The sequence below is a fragment of the Microtus oregoni genome, unplaced genomic scaffold (genome assembly GCF_018167655.1).
Source record: "Microtus oregoni isolate MIOR12 unplaced genomic scaffold, Mior012 000015F_ref0000493, whole genome shotgun sequence".
NCBI lineage: Eukaryota > Metazoa > Chordata > Mammalia > Rodentia > Cricetidae > Microtus > Microtus oregoni.
In genome coordinates, this window is record NW_024543074.1 from 45,905,015 (window position 1) to 45,920,188 (window position 15,174).

The 15,174-nt window shown below is 50.0% G+C and overlaps 1 protein-coding gene across 2 annotated transcripts in view; it reads right to left on the reverse strand.

Annotated features, from left to right (window-relative positions):
* Vdac1 (voltage dependent anion channel 1) overlaps window positions 1–8,303 on the reverse strand; it is a 30,930-nt gene extending 22,627 nt beyond the window's left edge. Inside the window, exon 1 of one of the 2 annotated variants that reach the window (XM_041664710.1) lies at window positions 8,034–8,303. The gene's annotated coding sequence lies outside the window, so the exon portion shown is untranslated. The remainder of the gene's footprint in view (window positions 1–8,033) is intronic. The other variant, XM_041664709.1, reaches the window with a different exon arrangement.
* Window positions 8,304–15,174: the final 6,871 nt, after the last annotated feature.

A 15,174-nucleotide genomic window follows, 5' to 3' on the forward strand; every position in this document is an offset into this window, starting at 1 on the left:
GGACTATAATCCCAGCCGTCAGGAGGTAGAGTCAGAAGGAACGGAAGAGATTCAAGGTCAGCGTTGGTCACAGAGTGAGTTCAAAACCAGCCTAAACCACATAAGACTCTGTTTCAAAAATGGAGGGGAGGAGAGGCTGGAGATGGTTCAGAGGTTAAAAGTACTCGCTCGCTGGTCTTGCAGAGGACCTGGATTTGAGCCCCAACTCCCACACGGGGCTCACAGCTATCTACAATGCTAGACTTCTTCTAGACTTATGTGGACACATGATACACACACATGCGCAAAAGCAAAGCACTCGCACACAGAAAATTTAAGGGAAGGAAGAAGGGCAGAGAATAAAAGGGGCAGGGAGGGAGCGGGTGCGGAGAGCTCGGGATGAACCAGGGCTATTAGGCCCACGGTGCTTAGTAAAGAGTATCATTGTAACAAAAGGAGGAAAGTAGAAGCTCTGTCTGACAATAGGAACAAGAAAATTACAATGTAACCAGGAAGTAGGCACTTCCCACGCAAGGCAGCTGCGAAGCCAGAGTAGACTAGACCCGGAGACCCCCAGAGCAGGAACCTCTCTAAGGAAGAGGGGAGCCCAGGCCGAGGGACCCAGTACCCTCAGAGTTTACTGTTTTAGGTCTCAACACCAGGCACGGGTTTCATTCCAGGAGCCACTGCAGAGCGACAACCCCAAGACTGGCAAAATGCCAATGCTGAGATCCAGGAAACAGGGTGTGGATACAGTCCCTTCGGAGGGCAATAAAGGGACAATGAACTCAGCCTTAATCTTACTCCTAGGAACACACCCCACTGTAGTGATCCTGGGCACCCAAAAACTATGCTCACTGCCTAACCACACCAAACCTAGAGGTGAAGTTACCAACATGCTCATCATTAGGAAAATGAACCAAGAGCAGGGGTACTAACAGACTAAGGACTACCAAATAGTCACTGAAACAATGAGGTGGGTGGATGTGGAGGCAGAAGCCCGAAATTCCAGCACTGGACAGGAAGCAGAGGGATCAAAAGTTCAAGGTCATCCTTGACTGCGTGGGGAACTTGAGAAACCTGAGTTAGGAGACTGTCTCAAAACAAGAAAAATAGTGGTAGATTTGTATGTGAGAATTTAGAACACTAAGTACAGCTGATGGAAGGAAGAAATTCAAGCTGTGTGGTGGCACACGCCTTTAAATCCCAGCTCTTCAAAGGCAGCTGCAAGCAGAACTCTGTGAGTTCAAGGACAGCCTAGTCGACCTAGTGAGAGCTGCACAGTGAGACATTATCTCAAAAAATAAATAAATAAATAAAAAGAGGGGCTGGAGAGATGGCTCAGTGGTTAAGAGCACTGCCTGCTCTTCCAAAGGTCCTGAGTTCAATTCCCGGCAACCACATGGTGGCTCACAACCATCTGTAATGAGGTCTGGTGTCCTCTTCCAGCTTGCAGACATACACACAGACAGAATATTGTATACATAATAAATAAATATTTAAAAAAAATAAATAAATAAAAAAGAAAAAGAAAATAGTGCACCACAGGAAATTTCTAACTCCTCGTCATTAATGTAAGGTCCTTTTACATGCGCCTCTTTACACAATTGCCAACTTGTGAGTAAGCCGGAGGGTCCCATGAACAGGATGGCTGCCTTGGGGAGGAACAGGGAGTCAGGAAGGTAGATATGAGGGTCAGATGTGGTTTCCATTTTTCATTCTACTTCATTATTTACATGTCGTGAAGAGCAGAAGATACCGGAAGTCAGCAATGTTTCAACATGTCACAACGACAGTCAAGACGCCAGAAGGCTAGAGGAAAGGCAGAGAGGCCAAAAGCACTGACTGCTCTTCACAGGACCTGGGTTGGGTTTCCAGCACCCACATGGTGGCTTACAACCATCAATACAACCAGCTCCAGGGCTTCTGGGCCCTCTTCTGGCTTCTTGGGCACTGCACACACATAGTGCACATATAGAATATAAAATAAAAAATAAATCTTTGTGTATGTGTTGAGACAGGGTTTGTCTGTAGCTTTGGCGCCCATCCTGGAACTTGCTCTGCAGACCAGGCTGGCCTTGAACTCACAGAGATCTGCTTGTCTCTGCCTGTTTCTGCCTCCTGAGTGCTGGGATTAAAGGCATGAACCACCACCACTTGGCTTTTTTTTTTTTTTTTTTTTTTTGTCTTAAGAGACTGGAGAGATGGCTGGTTGGTTAAAAGCAATGGCCGCTTTTCCAGAGGACCTGGGTTCAATTCCCAGCACCCACATCGTAGCTTACAACTGTCTGTAACTCCAATTCCAAGAAATCCAATGCCCTTTGAGGACACCAGGTATACAAATGGTGCACATACATACATACATACATCATACATACATGCAGTCAAAACACCCATTGATATAAAGTTTTAAGATGCCGGAAGGAAAGAGATATACAGATAGTGTCCATATCAGTTCTAAGACAGTAGCCCTATCACTGGGCAAGGCCTATAGGGGCACATTCCATTGCCAAGGGACCACCAACATCTGAGCCACTCTGCCCAGGAGGCAAGAGCAGGGCAGAACTCCTTAACTCCAGTGTATGTGAGAATTGCCAGGGCAAACTGCCTGGGAGCAGGCAGCAATGCTCTACAAAAAAGACCAGGCTCATTCTTCACTATGTACCCACCAGAACCCCAAAACTGACATAGACTCTGCCTGTGGGTGTCACAGGCATCGGGGTGGCTATGGATCTCACACCCAGTCAGGAAATAAAGTCTTCTGAACGCTGATAACACCCGCAGAGAGCTCAGACCCCCACCTCCAAAAGCCAGGGGAAACAGGACAACTTCCCAAAGAACAGGAGCCACCCTGCTACAGCATCTCCCAGACCATCCAGGTAGCTACAGTTGACTGTGGAAGGACATTAGGAAGGCAGAGGAGCCCCCAGGTATGAAAAGACCCACAGCCACACCCCTTCTCAGGTACCCTAAATCCCGGTCCCATTTTTGCAAATGACTTCACTATACGCAGGGATAACCAGACAATGGTGTGCTAGATACTGTCAGGAGCCAAACCAACACAGTGACCAAACTCCCCCATCACCATCCAGGAGTCCCCTCTGAAGGAGAGAATCATGAGACAACTTTTGGCTCTGCTGTTTCTCCAACAGTTTTGGGTGGTTTGCCAGAGCAGAAATGGACCCAAGCGGTATCAGGGGATGGAGAGATGGTTCGGCAGTTAAGTGCACTGGCTGCTTTTGCAGAGGGCCACAGTTTGGTTCTCAGCACCCACGTAGAGGTTCACAACCACCTGTGACTCCAGTTTAAGGGGATCCGATGCTCTCTTCCAGACCCAGATGAATGTGGTGTGCTAACATATGTTCAGGGAGAACACTCACACACACACAATGAAAATAAAAGAGGCCAGGTTCAATTACAGCAAAATCAGCCACCTATCCCCAGCCATTGGGACCGAGGTGGGGAGTACGGGGGCGGAGAATCAACCTCCCAGAGGAAGGCAGGCTCAGCACAGGAGTCCCCACACATACAACAGACAGACATAAACATAAACACACACACACACACACACACACACCAGCACAGCACTGTCTTTGCAGCAAAGACAGTTCGGGGAACAGTCACCGGTCACTGGATCCAGAGCTGGCAAGGCACTGGCCCTTGCTCTGGAAGCAAGCTATGTTCCCAAAGCAGCTGCCCTCCCTCCCCCCTCCACAGAGTCTCACAGGGGGCAGCCTGGCTTTCCAGGCGTTGCTTCTATTTTAAAACACTCTGGAAGCTGGGACACCACCAGCAGCACAGTCTTCCAAAAGGCTTGGGAGAATACAGCTGACTCAGTGCAGCCTGCCTACCCACTCACCCACCCATGAAGAGGGGAAGGCTAATGCAGGCAGCCAGCACTTTAGGGTCGAAGGTCTAGCCACAGGCACCTCAAGAGCCCTCACAGGAGCATGGTGGTTGACACAGACAGTTCTTTAAGCACTCAGCCTTGGGAATCAATAGCATCTGGACCCACATCCTACTCCCTTTTCTAGGTAAAAGACCCCAGGTTAGTCAGTCTCTCTGACCCCATTTTTCATCAATATAAAGCATTTAATACTGTGGCTAGTACACACAGCAGGCACGAAACAAACACAACTAGAATTCTATCAAGATGATAGATGACAGATCAAATTATTGGTTAATGAGCAGATGGATAGTGTTTTTGTTTGTTTGGTTGGTTGGTTGGTTGGTTTTGGTTTTTCTGTGTAGCCCTGGCAGTCCTGGAACTCACTCTGTAGATCAGGCTAGCCTCGAATTCACAGAGACCTGCCTGCCTCTGTCTCCCAATCTGCCTCGTCTCTGCCTTTAATCCCAAGTGATGGGATTAAAGTTGTAAACTACCACTGCCCAGTTTATTTTTGTTGGAGACAAGGTATAAAGTAGCCCATCAGTGAGTCTCAAACTCGTTAGGTCACCAAGAATAACCTTGAACTTGATCCTTCTGCCTCCACCTCTACCAGAGTGTACGCCTCACCAGACAGACTTTCTACAGTGCTGGAGATGGGACCCAAGGCTTCCTGCATGCCGGACAAGCATTCTACTGCACTCCATGCCAACCCAATAGCTTCTGTTGCCGTACCTGTGGCCAGGGATCTCACCAAGCCCTTGTTTTGCACATTCACTATTATAATAATGGTTTCTGAGCATCTTGTCAAAGACTCACCCTGACCCACAGGGTCCAGAGTCCACCTTGTCCATAAAGAGGAATTGTTCAGCTGGATGCTGTCTGGCCAGGCCCTAGAAGAACACCTCCCATGTCATCCCAGGGAAAACCAGCCCTTCTAAGACTCAGCTCTAAGGTCCTTGCTGGAAACAGGACTGATTCATCTGGGCACTGTCCACTGCAGATGGCCAACACCAGCTATGTATCTCTCCCCCTGTTCCCGACCAGACGGTGATTTCTACTTTACAAACTCATACCTACCAGCACCTCACAGCACAGCAGCAGTGCAGCGTAGGGGGAAGAGCAGAGAACTACCCTGTGCCAGCCGCCAAGGATACACAGTGGGGTCACAGAATGACCAACAGCGACAATCACACTTCTACAGCGGGCCCCGGTGTGATGGAACACAGCTACAATCCCAAAACTCAGGCGGAGACAGGAAGATCGGAAAGGTGTCCTCCGGCCTCCACATGGGCTGCCACCTCCAAACAAATAACTTTTTTAAAAACAAAAGCAGAAAAAAGAAAAGAAAAAAGAAAAAAACCACAACGAAACAACTAAACAAGCAAATAAAAAAAAAAAACCCTCTATAACAGAAAAAACTAAGACACAGGAAAGTTACTTAACCTGAGCTAGACCCTGTGCCTCTTGTCAGTCCAGTCAGTGTTGAGAGCCCAGGCTGCCCTCTGGAGTTTTTTTCTTTCTCAGCTCTAGGTAAAGTGCTTAGATCCCGTGACTAACAGTAAAATGGAGGTCTGTGCCCAGGCACAGCTGAGCATGCTCCCAACCTCCTTTCTTGATGACTACCACGGGAACCTGGGGAAAGCACAAAACTACAGACCACAACCTTTCTGGAATCCTGGGGGGGGTTGACCTCCTGGCTTTGGCAGTTCTCGGCCAGTGTCCCTCGGTCACTACCACCGGAGGTGTCCCTCATACCGTGGGAAATTTCTTTAAGAGTAAAGGGCCTTAGATCACCTTGACGATGGGGAGTGGGGAGGGGGTGGGGTTACCCTTACCACCACCATCTCAAGAGTCCAGAGTCTACACCTGCCTCTGGTCCAGCATGAGTACTCTGTGGTCCCAAACAGCCCATCTAAAGCCTCATTCTAGAGATCAGAAAAAAAACAATCACCTGGGAGTACCCACTGCTACAGCGGGGGGGGGGGGGGGGGGGGGGAGGGGTGGGCACCTTACTCGAAGCCAGAGGATAGTGGGCACCACCCCACACAGACACCTGTCAGAAAGGGAAAGTGCATCAGGCCTAAGACCTTGGCCAGAATCCCATTCACCCGCGTCACTCTAGCTCCAAGCCCAGAAACACCCGTTTGACAAGTCCCCACAAGAGCTGGGAAGTTGTGGAACGTTAGAGGAGTTGGTTCTCATCTCTCATGGCTACCGCTGTAGGTGAATATGTGCCCTATAGCTCTTTAAACGTTGGTGACTCTGCGAGGCCAGGATAGCTTCCGGAAGTGAGATTCCCTGTCTGCTAATGGGTGTTCAAGAGTCCAAAGTTGAAGGTGGACCTACCATGTGCCACTTGCTGGGGTAGTGAAGGGTGGCACATGGTAGGTCCACATTCATTTTTTTTTTTTTTTTTTTTTGGTTTTTTGAGACAGGGTTTCTCTGTGGTTTTGGTTCCTGTCCTGGAACTAGCTCTTGTAGACCAGGCTGGTCTCGAACTCACAGAGATCCGCCTGCCTCTGCCTCCCAAGTGCTGGGATTAAAGGCGTGCGCCACCACCGCCCAGCTTTTTTTTTTTTTTTTGGAACATTCATTTTTTTTTTTTTTAGTGAGAAAAAAAATGGAGAGATGGCTCGGGGGTTAAGAGTGCATACTGCTCTTGCCGAGGTCCCAGGTTTGATTCCCAGACCCACATCAGGCGGTTCACAACTGCCTATAACTCCGATTCAGGAAATCCAATACCCTCTTCCTGAATTCTGAGGGCCCCTGCATGCATACACACAAATTCACATAGGCACAGACATGTACATTTAAATAGACACTTTTAAAAATTAAATTTAGTCCCACAGATCTTTCTTACCCACCTACTGTGGGCCAAGTGGTTCCACCCAAGATCCTGAAGACAAAGCTGCCTGGGTAAAAAAGCCCTTCACCCATCTCTCTGGTCAAGGGGAGGGGGCTTTAGAAGGCACAGGACTGGGCTAAGCCCAGACCCTTCCTGCAAGCCAGCTGGGTCTGCAGGCTGACCTGATGCTCTCTACCTGACAGCTGACAGTGTTTCATAAATTATCCTCCAGTTGCTCAATACCTGGCGGTGCACAAATGCTTGTTACTAACATTGTATCAATGGCATTAAAATAACAGAACTAGACTTGAGTTCCTTCCAGGACACTGTGAAACAAATGATCTGGTGGGCAGGGGGGTGCCGGGGTGAATAAGGTGTCCTTCTGCATGCCTAAAGGCTTCTTGTTAATCGATAATTTTATTCTTTCCCCCAAACTCAATGAAGTATATATAATTGTTCCTAATTCGCAGATGAAAAAAAAAACTGAAGTTTGAAATCTTCCTACCAGTGTGACCTTGGACAAACCACGCAGAGTTGTGGGCCTCCAATGAGATGTCAGGCCCTGAAAACAGTTTCCTGAAAGCACAGTCGCATTTGACGACCCAGAACAAGGAATCCATCCCTAAGGCCAAGGAGGCCAAGGCATACGGCTCCCCTTGGGGTCTTGCCTCCAGTCTAGGCCCAGGTGCTAGTCCCTGAGGCCTAAGTCCACCCAGGACTGCCAGTTCCGTCTGGGAAGGCAGTGGCCTGCGCGGGAGAGACCCAGCGCCACCTACACCGGGTGTGAGCCGACCAGGGTGTGTAGGGGCCAGGGGCACCAGGGTATGGCCATGCCTGGAGTTCGTCCTCTCGGCGGAGGAAGCTGGGTCTGCACAGACTCTCGGGGCTGGCGGGGAAGAGTTTGGGCTGAGGAAGGGTCTCTCTTCCAGATCCACGCCGAAAGATCTAGAGCCAGAGGGCGCAGCCGGGGAAGGTCACCTACACCCGCGGCCCGCCGGGCCTGCACGCGGCTGCCCTTGCCCTTCCGCCCGTTTGTCCAGATAGGCCCTCTCTCCCAAGTGCAGATGTTTTGCATGCTCTGACTCGAATCTCTCCCTCCGGAGATCCGCTCGGCGCCCGCCCTCCAGGCCTCCTCTATCCGCCCGCTGACCCTACAGGCCAGCGATGATCCTCCCTGGTTCACCCTTCCCTGGGCCCTTCTCCTAGGCCCTGCGCCCTCGCCCGATCATCCCTCGATCGCCTCCTTCGAGATTCCCCAGGAGCGCTGCCCGAGGCCCCCAGGGACTCAGGCATTGCCCGGGCCCTCTCTGCTGCGCCTACCTCGGAGGTGGTGACGGCGGGAGCAGCGACAGCTACGGCGGGGGCTGCGGCGAGGAGGCTGCGAGCGCGGGGAGCGGGCCGAGGGAGGAGCGGCGCGGATCACGGCGGCGCGGACACGCCCCAGCTCTGCGCGCCCGGCCCCGAAGCTCCACCCCCGGCTCCACCTCGGACAGCGCCCAGATCTGTCCCGGGGTCTTTCTCCCACCCCTCGCGCAGTGCTCTGACCCTCAGTGGCTCTGTGACCGTGTGCGACAGCGCGTAAAGGCCTGCGTGCACCCGGGCACGGAGCGATAGGGAAGCGTGGGGCTGACGTGCGTGAGGTGTGTGCGTGCGCGGGGACACGCGGGTCACTGCTAGAGCCTCCAGGCTACTGGAAGCTTTTGGGAAGACGGGGGAGGGGAGCTTCCGGTACACTGAGCGGTGGCCTGGGGACCTCAGCGGATAGGGGCGCCGGAGTCTTGTGGCTCCTTGCGCAGCCTCGAGACTGCGAGTCATCCAGAGGCCCATTGGGACCACTGGGGCTCCGGAGGTGGCCCAGAGCGGCTACTGTCTTGCGTTCCGACCTCGCTACACCAGGTTTCCGGAGCCTGCGACACGCTCACGTGCGTCAACGAGTGATCTGCGAATTAAACTCCCCTGACAGCCGGCTCTGCACTGCAAATTTGCGTGCTATTTTCCCTCGTGGCGAAGCCACTAGCCGCCATTTCCCAAGCAATTGAGAAACTAGAAAAGGCAAAGTGAGTTTGGGGGGACTCCCTGCCGAATCTCACTGCGTGGAGAGGTCACGCAGGTTCTGGATGTCTGCCCTCCTGCAGTGTGGCGCGGACCGTCACTTTCTCCCAGCCTGGCATCAGCACATGGTCTCCTTCCCTAGAGTGGCTCTCAGCGTCCCGTGCCAAACCAAATCAAAACAAGCTTGGAGAATCTGTGTAATCGCGGGTGAAAGAGGATCTCACACCCTTTTCCTGCAACTAGCAGACGTCCTAGGAGAATCCAGGCATTTGGGGTCCAGCGAAGAAAGCGCCAGTTGGTTGGTTGCTCACAGCCAGTTGTGGCTGAATAAGGCAGCTGGGACACTGGCGGCCGCTCTGGGTTAAAATGTTGTTCCAGTGGGCTGAAAGAAGGGAACTGATGTGTGTGTGTGTGTGTGTGTGTGTGTGTGTGTGTGTGCGCGCGCGCGCGCACGCGCTTGGGGGACAGACAGACAGACATAGAGTTCAGTGGTACAGAGCTTGGAAGAACCCGAGTTCAAGCCACAGTTTTTCTATAACTTCCCAAGTCTGCAGATCTACCTGAGAACAAAGACCAACCCACTCCCAGAGTAAGGCAAGCCTAGGTAAGCTGCTGAGTCACCGGGGAGCGAGCAAGGTGAGACAGAGTCCGAAGAACAAGACCGAGAGACAGAGAAGACTTGTCTCCAAGAGTCTTACATTTGGCCCTGGGCTCTGATGCCCAGTTGTGGGGCAAAAAGCCAATGCTCAAGGTCCTCCTCGCCCTCCAAGTACCAGCCCAGCATCCCTTTCAGGTCCCCCAGCCTGGAGAGCTCTAGGTGGCCTCCCCTATGCTCCCCAGCTGCCCCAGGTAGAGTTTGAAATCACCAAGACAGCTTCCAGGCAGCTTTGGGCTGTGTGGCCATGGGCACAAAGTCTGGCTGCTCAGAGCCTCAACTTGGGAATGTTGGTGTTAGCTTAAAACGAAATGCATGGGGCAGGGGATGAGGCAGACTAAGACTCAGTGAGCGGTTTGTGTCGCTTTTCCTGGAGAGGATAAACAGCTACTCACTGATGGCCGACTAAAGCGTTCCACCCAGAGTCTCCCTTGGCAAACCAAGAAAGGTGTGAAGGCTTTTACAAGATGACTCAAGGTAGCTGAGAAACCCAGCCCATCATAGCTCCCAGCCCCCAAAACTGCATGCATCCCTGGAGCAGTGCACAGCTAGCAGTCTGTTCAACCCGAGTCTTCAGCGACTGTTAGCTATCTAGATAGGGACCCCACGAGTCTGATAACTGAACTTCCCAAGCCTTGGATCTTTCAACAGCTTCCTGGTTTTTTATTTTACTTTCTGGTGCTGGGGAGGGAACCTAGGACCTGGAGCTTGCTAGGCTGCTTCCTGCCCTTTATGTATCTCTTTCCTTCCAGAAGGGAATGTTTCTATCCCAAGGAATTAGCTGCACACGAAAGGTAAAGAAAATAGTTAGGATAGGGAGTGAGCCCTTGGGGTTGGGTTCTAACCGCACTGGAAGGGTGACTCATTGATCCTTCACAGTCACAACCTTGAGGGGGAGGTAGCAGCAGGTCCCCTCCTCTCCCAGCCTGCCTAAGCTGATTGGGCAGGGACAGAAAACCTGACCAAACCCCGACCAGTAGGATTCTTCCTTGCAAATTTGAACTAAGAAAAATCAGCGTCAGAGAGAAACAAGGGGAATGGTCCTGGAGTCGGCGAACTCCTCCGCACGCTTTGCCTCTCGGTCCGCTCTGAAAAGCAAGCAAAGCACTGTGGGATTGCAAGAAGCTTCGGACTCATTTCCTCATGTACCCACCCCCAGAGCTAGTCAATTCCGTGTGAATCCAGAGAGGTCTTGCTGACTTGTGGGGACATGCCAGCCCTACCATAGTTTCTCTGGGGATAAACGGACCCAGTATCACTTCCAGAGTGTGTGCTTCTTTGGAGGAGGCAGTGTCACGTGACAGAGCCCTGCTCTCCCCTGGCTCCGAGGAGGAACCGGTGAGACCCTGGAGGAGATCTCTAGCTGTGGAAATAGACGTTCCCTAAAATCCAAGCCGGGCAGAGGTCAGCTGTGGCTAGAGTATGCTGCCACTAGCCTCCCCTGCCGCTTCCCAGCTGAGACAGTAGGTTCCCAGCTGTGTGTGTGCCTAGTTTGTTTACATTGGATTTTTTTTTTTTTTTTTTTTGGTACTAAACCTGGTTGCTGCCTTCCTTCACACAGAACAAAGTAAACCATCTAGGGAGGGATTTAGGGAGTTATGAGTGTAAGACTATTTTACTCTATAACTTTAGAGGCTAGATCAGTTCAGTGTATCCTTGGCCACATAGTGAGCTCAAAGTCAGCCTAGGTTACATGAAACCCTGTCTCAAAAATAAAATAATATATTCTTTCTTATACTAGATATTTATTTGTAATTATATTTTCAATTTTTATTTATGTATGCACAGGTTATGGACAGCTCGCAGGGGTCCCCATTCTTTGATTTCTCCATCTGGGTCCTGGGGATTGATGAGCCCTCAGACCTGTCCCACCCCCATCATCTGCAGCCTGTTAAAGTGTTCCAGAGATTTCTGTGGGGAAATCCTCATTCATAATTGTTAATGGGAACAATCATAATGCTGTCTGCATTATTGTGACATTACAGACTACAGGCAGGTTATGGCAAGCCAGACAATGGCAAGAGATTCCCATCCTAGTTATGGGGCCCTGTGAGTATATTCCTTAAGGCAGGGTCTTTCTATATCTGAAGCCGACCTTTAACTCATGGTGATCCTCCTGCTCAGCCTCCTAACTGTTGGGGTCACGGATATGGGCCACCATACCACCATATCCAGCAATTATGCTTTTTTTTTAAAGATCCATATATTTTACTTTTTGTATGTTACCTGTCTGTATGCCTACGTGCCAAATGCATGCCTGGTGCCCCCGGAGATCAGAAGGTAGTGTCGGGTCCCTGGTGTTCTGGATGGTTGTAAACCATGATGTGGATACTAAGAATTACAAACCACCAAGTTCGTGCTAAGGATTGAACCCAGGTCCTTTGCAAGAGCAATCAGTGCTCTTAACTACTAAGGCTTATCTCTACCCACCAGCAAGGATATTTTTGTTTTGTTTGTTTGTTTGGTTTTTGTTTTTTTTTGTTTTTGTTTTTTGTTTTGTTTTGTTTTGTTTTTGAGACAGGATCTCTCTATGTAGTCCTGGTTACCTGGAGTTCCCCAAGTAAACCAAGCTGGTCTCAACTCACAGAAACCCTCCTGTCTCTGCCCCCTGAGTTCTGAGATTAAAGGCATACACTACCATGTAAAAAGGATCCTTTTTAAAACCTGGGACTTTTCCTGGGACTGGAGATGTCTCAGGGATTAAGAGCACTTCCTGCTCGTCCAGAAGACTTGAGTTCAGTTCCCAGCACCCACATCAGGAAGCTCACAACCACTTGTAACTCCAGCTACAGAGGTTCTGATGCCCTCTTCTGGCCTCTGCAGGTATCTGCACTCATGTGACACACATTCACAAACGTGCACATTTACATATATATATATATATATATATATATATATATATATATATATGAAACCAGAAAAATTGAAAAGAACTTTCCTGAAGTGTGGCTGGCATATATAAAACTATACATGCTTAATACATAGAATTCCCACCTTTCAGCTGTGTTTGGTGGCACACATCTTTAATTCCAGCATTCAGGAGGCAGAGGCAGGTGAATCTCTGAGTTCGAGGCCAGCCTGGTCTAAAGAGTGAATCCCAGGACAGCCAGAGCTACTCAGAGAAACCCTGTCTTGGAAATAAAAAGAAGAGAAAAGAAAAGAAAAAAACAAAAACAACAACATAAAATGTTCCCATGACTTTAGATACAAACATCCAGGAAACCATCACCATCAACAACCTGTACAGATCACATCCCTACGTTTTCCTGTGATTGCCCTTTTTAGAGACATGAGAGATGGCTCAGCCATTAAGAACACTGATTGTCCTTACAGAGGGCCCAGGTCCCATTCCCAGCCTTATTTATGGTGGCTCATAAATGTCTATGATTTCAGTCCCATGCAATCTGGCCTCCGTGGACACCAGGCAATTGTGTGGTAGTGCATCAACATACATCCAGGCAAGCGCTCATACACGTAACATTAAACTAAAGAAATCTGGGGCTGGAGAGAGGGTTCAGGGTTTAAGAGCACTGACCGTTCTTCCAAAGGACCTGGGTTCACTTCCCAGCACCCACGTGGTGACTCACAGTCACCTGTACCTCCAGTCAGTCCTAAAGGACCCAACATCCTCTGTGAGTACTGCACAAACATGATGCAGTCATACAGGCAGGCAAAAAATCCATACATATGAAAATATAATTATTTATTAATTAGTAATTATTAATGATTATATTTATTTTTATAATAAATATAAGAAAAAAACTAAAGAAATCTTTTGGAAAAGAACTATCTGCTATTTATTATTAGGAAGTGTGGGGCACATGAAAAATGTGCGTGAGTGTGAGAAGACGATGTGTAATCAGCTCTCTTCTGAAAACAGATTAAATACAGGTAGGACGGCTTGCACACCAGACATCTCTACCCGCTCGCCCATCTCACCTGCCTTTTGTTTTGCTGCCTTTGCTGCATCAAAATGATTCTGAGTTGGAGCGAGTGAGGCCACTCACTATTTCCGCTATTGGGTAGCAAACCCAGGCCTCCATCTGCCCGCCCTCGTAGCCGTGAGGTTCTTGGATTGGGGTCTGAGTGTGGAAAGTTGATGGAGGCTGCACTCCTACCAGAGACCTTTGGGCTAAGGACACCACTGAGCCGAGAAAAAGGCCAGCGTTTCTCCTTTCCTCAGCACATTCTGGCCAGAGTGTGTGTGTGTGTGTGTGTGTGTGTGTGTGTGTGTGTGTGTCTAAGGTTCCATAGTACAGCAAGGACAGCATTGTCTTCTCAGGCTACACAATGACTAGAAAGATGGGGTCTGCCCCAGAGACGAAGCTGCACCTGCCTCTGTCACTTAACTTAGTGACACAAGTCTTTGAAGAACCTGACCAAGTCACCTGTTACCATGGCTCTGCTAACAGGTGCAACTTCATGTTTGTGTTGTTGTTGTTTTGCTGTTTGTTGTCCTTGTGGTTATTGTTATTAGGCAGAGTCTCACTATGTAGCGCTGGCTGCCCTGAAACTAAGTAAGCTTGGCCTTAAACTCAAAGAGATCTGTCTGCCTCTGCTTTCCAAACGCTGGGAACAAAAGTGTGTGCCACTCCACGGCTGTTTGTTTTTTTTCCTTGAGACATGGTCTCATGTAGCCCAGGCTGGCCTCAAATTCACTATTAAGTAGTCAAGGATGACCTGAACTCCTGATCCTCTTGCCTGCACTCTTAATGCTGGGATTATAGGCGTGAGCTACCGTACACAGTTTGTTCAGTGGTGTGGCCTGACCCCTGGGGCTGCCAGCAGGCTAGATGCTAAGCTCGAACCCCTCCCTGAGCTACATCCTTGGCCCAGTGGTCACTTCCTCTGCTCCTAGCCAAAGGCAGGTTCTTTCTCCTGTGTTTCTTCATTCATCTCTTTGCTTCCTTCACGGAACTACAGACTAATCACAGTTTTGCTAACTTCCTTATTGGGATGAATGCCATCCAGGGGTCAGGGATGGCTTTGACTTGTCTGCCTTGTCTTTTTTTCAGAACACTGTCATGTGACTGGTGTCCGACACACCACCAGTGGATGATGGGTGACCCTCAGCATGAAAGCAGGTGACCAGCCCACTGGGCTCCTGTGTCCTGCATTCTACTGTTGCTGTGGACAGCTGAAGACCGTGCTCTGGGGGGGGGGGGTCAGTCTTCCCATAAGATTGGACTCTGCAGCCTGATGCAGGCTGGGGGTTGAACTTATCCACATACAAGTGAAGAATTCAACCCTGTCCAGAGAGAGGTCTGGACTTTGCCCCAGCTCCAGAAAGCACTGCCCAAGGGGAGGATCTTCATTTAGAGAGAGTTGGCCACACAGGATAAATCAACAATGTGGTTATGGGCTTTGACCCAACATATGCAGCTGGACTGTGGAAGGTCTGGAGGACTGGGGTTGGCCTCACGGGCAGCGAGTAGGGAACCCCAATACACATTCTAGGTAGCAAGGCAAGGGATGGTGCTCTGTGTGAGCTGGCACACGGGGAGAGTGGTGGAGGCCAGCTGGGACTCCATCTGCAGAAGACAGCAGACAGCTCCTTAGGGATCCTTCTGGCCTTGCCCACCCTACTCTTTTCTGGGTTGGCTTTACCTGAGACTGTGAGGAAGACAGAGTTCTCAATGAGTTCTGAAATATGAGCCTTGGGGATCCCTAGATTTGCAGTTGGTGTCAGCACAGAGGGGGTGTGGGTGTGGCCTAATAGACCATTTCCTATGTTAAGAGCAGTGTCTGTATTAC